Source organism: Pinus tabuliformis, chromosome 7 (genome assembly GCF_031772625.1).
Source record: "Pinus tabuliformis cultivar Carrire ecotype Pingquan chromosome 7, CPIR1, whole genome shotgun sequence".
Classification (NCBI taxonomy): Eukaryota; Viridiplantae; Streptophyta; class Pinopsida; order Pinales; family Pinaceae; genus Pinus; species Pinus tabuliformis.
Window position 1 is genome coordinate 759,191,663 of NC_142293.1, and position 7,067 is coordinate 759,198,729.

Consider the following 7,067-nt stretch of genomic DNA (forward strand, 5'->3'; position numbering starts at 1 on the left):
ATGAATGCATCATGGAGATCATGATGTCAAACAAAGCACCATGGGACGATAATCATCATCGCTCCTCATTACCCGAAACTCTTGAAAATAATCTTGGAGATGTTTATTCACCCAATATTACTAAGACATTTAAGGATTCCATATGCATCCATGATGTCAATTCTGAGAAGAACTTAGTAAATATTGAAGAGACCATTCCTCTCAATATTTCAATTAAACCCGAAGTTATTGAAAATGTCCATATTGGTGCATCTTTTTCTTCCGATGAGATTAAGATTTATAAAGCCTTTTTTCAAGAATTTTGTGATGTTTTCTCTTGGAAATACGAGGAGATGTTAGGTGTTGATTTGAATATCGTAGTGCATGAAATTATAACTTATCCAAATGTTAAGCTAGTTAGACATTGCCTACATCTGGTTAACCTTAAGAAAGTTGTTGCAATCAAAGCAAAAGTTGAAAAAAAATCACTTATTGGTTTTATTTACCCTATTCCTCTCACCGATTGGGTTTCAAAAATAGTCCCTATGATGAAGAAACAATGAAGGATTCGAGTATGTGTCAACTATCGGGATATTAATCATTCTTGTCCTAAAGATAATTATCGAACCCTGCTCATCGAGAAAATTGTTAATGACTCTGTCGGAAGCGAAATTGTTTAAGTTATGGATGGCTTTTCCAGTTACAATCAAATTAGCATAGTCCCATCAGACCAACATAAGACTAAGTTTATTTTTCCATGGGCCACATTTTCCTATCGTAAACTTCCTTTTGGTCTGAAGAACGTTGGTGCAACTTTCCAGAGGGGCATGAATTATGCCTTCCATGATATGAAGCATATAGTACAAGCTTACTTAGATGATTTACCTGCCCACTCAAAACATCGTGGGGATAATCCTATGCATCTTAAAGAAATTTTCCTATGTTTTCGACATTAAAACATAATGTTAAATCCACGCAAGTGTGTATTTTGTGTCCAAAACGATAGACTTCTTGGTCTATTGTGTCAAAACAAGGAATCTGCGTTGATCCACTCAAAGTACATGCGATTCTTGATTTTCCTGCACCTTCCTCACTCTTTTAGTTACAACACCTCCAAGGGAAGGCTAACTTTCTACAAAGATTTGTCCCAAACTATGTAGAACTTACGAAAGGATTTGCTTGCCTATTGAAAAAAGGGTTCCCTTCCATTACGATGATATAGTTGTTGAGCCGTGGAAAATGTATGTTTTTCCTCCTCATTTATTTGATTAACTATATGGTTTTCATGAATTTTATCTTGCCTTAAACATATTCTTGAAGTAAGACTATGAAAAACGAAAAAAAAGGCAGTGTTGAACAAGTTACATGATTTGAGCATTAAAAGCCTAAGTTTTCTCTTGTTTATGCATAAGATGACTGGATTGGACAACTGTTGCTCCTTTGGATAAGACAACAACGCCAAGAAAGGAAGATGTTGTTATTCCAGCTGTGCGAGCCAAGCTAAAGACAAGAGGAAAAACACAGAATTGATGTGAAAAATCTGATTATTCAGTCGAGCAATCCCGAGGATCTTCCAATCGTCAGGATAAGCTCCGATTTTGCTAGAATTTCATAGAGAATATATAACACTAGTAGATGAAAAAGAATTGTAACTTTTGTAATCATTGTTAATTTCCAGCAAGACTGTGAATGCAGATTCAACCTTAAGGGTTGTAGTGATTTTGTAATTTCTTTTTGACAGTTAATGAAAAACTTGGAGTTTCACATTAAATCTGTGTATTGAGCTTATATAGTAGTTCCTTTTAGAGGCTTTTGGTATGGTCTCTGGAAGATCTACTGCTCATTTGTATTATGTTAATTATTCTTTACTGTTAAGATTTATATTGTTGTTCCTTCTACAAGTTGAGATAGATTAATTTTTATATCTCGGTTAATGTCATTTTTATAATTCATGGTGAATTAAGTCTTGTATTTGATTTTTGTTTTCTCTCAGTATATGCTTTTTGCAATTACTTCTAGCTTTGGATGCTCCTTGTGATTAGCATGATTTGAGTAGTTTCCTTTAATACATGTGGATTCGATTATTCAGTTTGATTTCCCTTTTGGCATTTAGAATATTAGATTGAGATCTTTGTCTGAAAGTAGTTTGCAATTGATTTATCTTTCCAATTTCGAACCATAGAATAATTTATGTTTTGCATTTGAATTTCTAGAGTCAATGAGTTGTTGAGTAATTTTTTTATTTCTGCCACGATTGGTTAGGATTTAGGATTAATTACCTACATCCCAATCTCTGATTGTTATCATACAAACAATTCTCACAACCTTGAAATAGAAAGATGAATCCCAGGTTAACATATTAATGTAATATTAAGATTGATTTATAAAGTCATGTTAGTGCACCAACATTTTGGCGCCATTGTCGTGGAGGTTATCAGGATAATAGTTAATTTGTATCTCTAAAGAGAATTGGGTATTGAAAACGAGAGGTAAGAACTTGCGTACACAACAAGAAAAAATCTTGTTCCTAGTGCCCGCTCTTAGTAGATACGCAGAGGTTGTGTAGGTATGAATGACTAGGAGAAGAAAGACACCAATAGATCATAAATCAGTACCGAAAACCACCAAATCCCAGGGATCAACTACCCTTGGGAGACCAACCTTCATAGAAAAAATCATTCGGAGATCTGAATCTCAGGCGTAAGTAGGACCCCAGAAAATATATGGAAAGGGCTCTACTTTGGTCCCTCAAGCAGTAAAATCACCAACTGCATCTTACGCCGAGATCCATAGCAAAACTAAAGGATCTGAGCAAAGTTTTCAAAATACAAATAATCTACACTCTAGTCCTTCACAAGAGGGAAAGTCGTGTAATTTGAAAGAAGGAGAGGGAGAAAGTAGTGGAGATGCCAAAGCAAACCCACAACCATCTAAATTAGAATCTCCTGTGACCCTGGATGAAAAAGAAGTACCTAATATCCTAGATCTTAGTAATGAAGTAAATCCCCTTTGAATTTTAAATACTCCATCCGCCCAGATAACATCTCCTAACCAAGAAATCCCTGAAGATTATTGCAAATCTTTGATCAAATGGAAAATCAACCACATCAAGGTTAGACCTCAACATTGGAATACCCTATCGTCGACCCAGTAGCCAATGCCCCGATGAAGGCCATTCCTTTACAAAATATCCCAACCTTTCATGAGATGACCTCAGAGGATCCAGATGCTTTTCTATTTGAGTTTGATGTCCTGTGTAGAGGATATGACTACACCATTGATCCTCAGAAATTGAATTTGTTCCCCTCTACCTTAAAGGGAGCATCTTTGCGATGGTTTATGGGTTTGGGTGGAAGTACCATTAACTCCTGGGATGAAATGAAGAATGCTTTTCTCACCAAGTACTAGGACTTTGCAGGACTAGGGATCTAAAGGATGCAATCTTTAAAATGTCTGCGAAGGACAATGAAACTTTAGAATAATATGTTGAATGGTTTCAATATAATTTGCAGAGATCCCCCCACGCCACATTACCAAAAGAAGTCTTAAAAGCCATTTTGATAAAGGGAATGAGAGAAGAATGGGTATTAACTTTAAATCTGATGCGGAAAGGTGACATTTATCAGGAGGAATATGAAGAAATTGTTTGATTGTGCATCATGTATTCACGAGGTAGTACACACATTGGACTAGGAAGGAGAGATTCCATGAATAGAGGAAGCATACCTCCCAACGGAGGCGTGACGAGAACATAGATTGAAAGCCTCTTGGAATATTTCAAGACAGATATCTTGGGCACACTGACTACACATTTAGATGTCTTACATGCCAGACAAAGACAAGTTGAGGTAGAACAAATGCTAGCCATATTCTGTCCATGCTGTCAAAAGAAGCATAGTCAAAGAGAATGCCATTTGGACATGATTCAGACGTGCTCTATATGCACCAAGGACCATGCAACAGATCAATGTCCATCACTTCCCGGATTAAAAAGAGTGCTCAAAGAAGTCGAGGAAGGAATAGAGCCGACATACTTAATGGCTCAACGTTGACAATGGAAAGCACGACCCTCAGGTATGCCACAAGACCCTTCTTTTTTCTTTCCTATGCAATATAATCAACAACAAAATCCTAGAACATAATGGAAAGTTCAACTACCCTTATCTTCCTGGCAATCTGATAGAGGGAATTACTCCCCTAGGGATTTTTGGGTGAAACCCTAGCAGACTGAAAGTTGTCTATTCAAAGAAACATGCATTCATACAACCATTATGCTATTATAAGCAAATACTGTGATAAGGGTACGTACCTTCAGTCCTACGTTCGAGAAGGCCTTTAGGGTCCAAACCCTTCTTGGAGTTCCCTTCTTCTCTTTTGTCCTGCAAAACCAACAATTCAAAGAACACAGCAGTACATGGACAAAAACTCATAAAGAAACCATCTTCATGTTATAAAGAAAGGGAGTTAGTTATGAAATCCAAACAACCATTTACACATGAATTCAAAACATGAATATCATTAACATAAAGAAGATTCAATTTGGGAACCAAGACATGTGTTTCTTTTTATTATAGACAAATAAAGTACATAAAAAGGAATATGTTCACCTGAGTCACCTTCAGCAGGCTCCAAGCAAAGCTTCCTTCTGGATCCATTCCAGCCTCAAGCCTCTAACAAAACTCCTTCCATGACTCTCTCCATGATGTCATAAATGGTGGATGAACATCAACACACAAGGAAACAAAGGTTTCCTGTACAAAATGGGGGAAGTGCAGAAGGCACAAGGGACTTCAGACCTGGTCAAGGGGAAAATCTCAGCATAATAACCTTTCTCTCTATTCTCTCCTCTTCTCTCCTCCTCTCTCCTCCTTAGGCCTTCCCTTTGAGGTCTTTTTATACCATCTCCAAAGTAGTTTTTTAGTTAGGAGTTGGTTGGGAACAGTTGGGCCACGGGCACTAACAGGTGATCAACAGGTAAAACCCGCGATCTCTGCCCGAAAAGAAGGAATTTTATATTTTTTTAAGTGTTTTAATACATACACGCGGGTTGGATATACACAAACCCGCGTATACACGCGTTTAACTCTGGGCAATGTCGCGTATAAGGAATAAAACACTATTTTTTAAATTTTAGGAACAGGTCTGGAAGGAGGGGTTGCCCTAGGCCATGAGTACAGCGTCACAAACCATAAGAGTGAGATTTGGAGCTATAACAGATGCCCCCTAATATATGAGGTCAGAAGGGGTACATGATGGCCGAAATATATTATGCGAGTACATGGAAAGGAAGTCTGTCAAAAACTGAGGAGGACTTCACCAGAATTCAGCCTGCCAAGCCACCAAAGGAGATCAGAAAGAAACACTGTCTGAGGCAGGCATACCCATGCTCAGAAAAAGTAAAGCATGTCCGCATATCAAATACAAGCGGGTCCACTAAGTATACAAGTATAAATGACTGAAAGATACATAATGGATCATCTGATCATAATGAACAAGTACATGTCTGAATATCACATATAAGACTGTCAATGATGCTGAAAGATGCAACGGATCACTGATATCAAAAACTGATCCCAAAAGGTACCAACTGAACATGATGGAATAGGATGGTATTACACTGCAAACTCAGGTGCCAGCATATAGAATGTCGCCATGACTGACTGCAACATATAAAGTGGAGTGGTATCAACTAGCAGCAACAGGAGCAACTGTCAAGTGAACCAATGAATGCTGATACAACCTGAGGTCTTAACCGACCGCCGTGGTACATTTCTACACCATGGGAATAAATGATCTGAAGTCGACCATGTGAGAAATCGTTTGATTACCGGTCATTGATGTATACCGTTAACAAACGCGAGACTACTCACCGATAATGATAATGAGCGTCAAGGTACCCAGTACAATCTAACAAGTGTGAAAAGATGAGCTGGAGTCGAACACCTGTAAGAATCTATCGATTAGGAGACAATGATGGTTTCCCACTGTCGATAGCGAAGGATCTGCCACTAATGACTGCAAACCCCAAGGTACTGCCAAATGGACTCTAGATCTTTGCCCCAGAGCAATGAGTCGGAGTCGATAGGGAAAGATCCGCTAGAAGGAAGGCATTAAGGCATCCTCCATCAATCTAGCGCGAGTGTAACCCGTAGGCCAATAATGTGGAAGGAATCGGACGAAAAAAGATGTAGTAACCCAACCGAAGTACGTTTCCAGCGTACACAAGATGTGGCTAGCGCACGACAGAAACCCTCTGAACCAACCAATAATGAAAGCTGACACAGAGGCGAGGTATCCACCAATAGGGTCAAATGGAAACCAAGGTACTGCACGAATCCCAATGTGTGATAATGTAAGCTGATGTCGAACACAAGGGAAACCACTCAGTCAAAGACCCATGATACTGATCGATGCTGAGCACAAGGTAACCTATCAATAATGAAAATAGGGCCAGGGTGCAGCTCTAGGCCTGTCCTCAGAGCAAGGTGTCGTCGTCGATAAGGACAAGACCCGCCAGCAAGAAGTCAATGGGGACCTTCTCAAATCGGCACGAGTAAAGGACCAATATAACTGATGTGATGATAGACATGACACTGACAACCAGGGATGGCCGACTGAAAAATGAGTCAAGAGACACCGTAGAGAGGCCGAATCAGGCTAACTTCCCTTGAACAAAAGCACGACTCAAATGTGACTGTGTGGCAGCATATGATGACTCTGTATAAGTTCACCATGCAGGAGGCACAAACGAACCCTCCATATGATTGGAAGAGATAACCAATCGGGGGAGAACTGACTCAATAACAAGGTTATGGCGTACCTAAGTCAAACTAAATCCCACCCATGCGGAGGAGACTTTGTTTTGAGTGCTTTGTTCAAGGGCGACACGACTGACTCTAGCTGCCAACAATAAATGGAAATAATGTCCCGTTCCCGCTCTTTTTGGAATATTTAATTTTTTTTGTCTTTTTCTGTTAAGCCGGAAAAAGAATAAAAGAATGCTATGGTACAGTGGAAAGAACGAGTGTCGGTGAAACAGATGATCTAGTTCCCGGGAAAGGAACGTTCCTATGCTCAATGCAGGGAGG